The sequence below is a fragment of the Perkinsus marinus genome (genome assembly GCF_000006405.1).
Source record: "Perkinsus marinus ATCC 50983 genomic scaffold scf_1104296966230, whole genome shotgun sequence".
NCBI lineage: Eukaryota > Perkinsozoa > Perkinsida > Perkinsidae > Perkinsus > Perkinsus marinus.
The window spans coordinates 1-1,040 of record NW_003204001.1 but is presented as its reverse complement, the minus strand read 5'-3'; the positions used below and the strand labels follow the sequence as shown (position 1 = coordinate 1,040).

At 50.9% G+C, this 1,040-nt stretch overlaps 5 non-coding genes across 5 annotated transcripts; all 5 read right to left on the bottom strand.

Annotated features, from left to right (window-relative positions):
• Positions 1 to 123: 123 nt before the first annotated feature.
• Positions 124 to 205, bottom strand: Pmar_PMAR004782. Its single transcript has one exon. It is a non-coding gene; the product is annotated as a tRNA-Leu (tRNA).
• Positions 206 to 308: 103 nt separating this feature from the next.
• Positions 309 to 390, bottom strand: Pmar_PMAR004781. The gene has a single exon. It is a non-coding gene; the product is annotated as a tRNA-Leu (tRNA).
• Positions 391 to 493: 103 nt separating this feature from the next.
• On the bottom strand, positions 494 to 575 carry Pmar_PMAR004780. Its single transcript has one exon. It is a non-coding gene; the product is annotated as a tRNA-Leu (tRNA).
• Positions 576 to 678: 103 nt separating this feature from the next.
• Positions 679 to 760, bottom strand: Pmar_PMAR004779. The gene has a single exon. It is a non-coding gene; the product is annotated as a tRNA-Leu (tRNA).
• Positions 761 to 827: 67 nt separating this feature from the next.
• Pmar_PMAR004778 lies at positions 828 to 909 on the bottom strand. Its single transcript has one exon. It is a non-coding gene; the product is annotated as a tRNA-Leu (tRNA).
• Between the last annotated feature and the right edge of the window lie 131 nt (positions 910 to 1,040).

The following is a 1,040-nucleotide window of genomic DNA, read 5'->3' as shown; positions in this document are numbered from 1 at the left end:
GACCACTCGGCCAAACTGACTAGATATCGCTATTCTCCAAGCACACGGCAGGCTCGTGGTTTGTAGATCTTCCAATATTAGCATATGGCCTCATGGAGTTCCCTCGCACAAGGTAGTAACACATGTCAGCTGTGGGGTTCGAACCCACGCGGATTTCTCCACCAGAACTTGAGTCTGGCGCCTTAGACCACTCGGCCAAACTGACTAGATATCGCTATTCTTCAAGCACACGGCAGGCTTGTGGTTTGTAGATCTTCCAATATTAGCGTGTGGCCTCATAGAGTTCCCTCGCACAAGGTAGTAACACATGTCAGCTGTGGGGTTCGAACCCACGCGGATTTCTCCACCAGAACTTGAGTCTGGCGCCTTAGACCACTCGGCCAAACTGACTAGATATCGCTATTCTTCAAGCACACGGCAGGCTTGTGGTTTGTAGATCTTCCAATATTAGCGTGTGGCCTCATAGAGTTCCCTCGCACAAGGTAGTAACACATGTCAGCTGTGGGGTTCGAACCCACGCGGATTTCTCCACCAGAACTTGAGTCTGGCGCCTTAGACCACTCGGCCAAACTGACTAGATATCGCTATTCTTCAAGCACACGGCAGGCTTGTGGTTTGTAGATCTTCCAATATTAGCATATGGCCTCATGGAGTTCCCTCGCACAAGGTAGTAACACATGTCAGCTGTGGGGTTCGAACCCACGCGGATTTCTCCACCAGAACTTGAGTCTGGCGCCTTAGACCACTCGGCCAAACTGACTAGATATCGATGTTCTTCATATTAGCGTGTGGCCTCATGGAGTTCCCTCGCACAAGGTAGTAACACATGTCAGCTGTGGGGTTCGAACCCACGTGGATTTCTCCACCAGAACTTGAGTCTGGCGCCTTAGACCACTCGGCCAAACTGACTAGATATCAATGTTCTTCATATTAGCGTGTGGCCTCATGGAGTTCCCTCGCACAAGGTAGTAACACATGTCAGCTGTGGGGTTCGAACCCACGCGGATTTCTCCACCAGAACTTGAGTCTGGCGCCTTAGA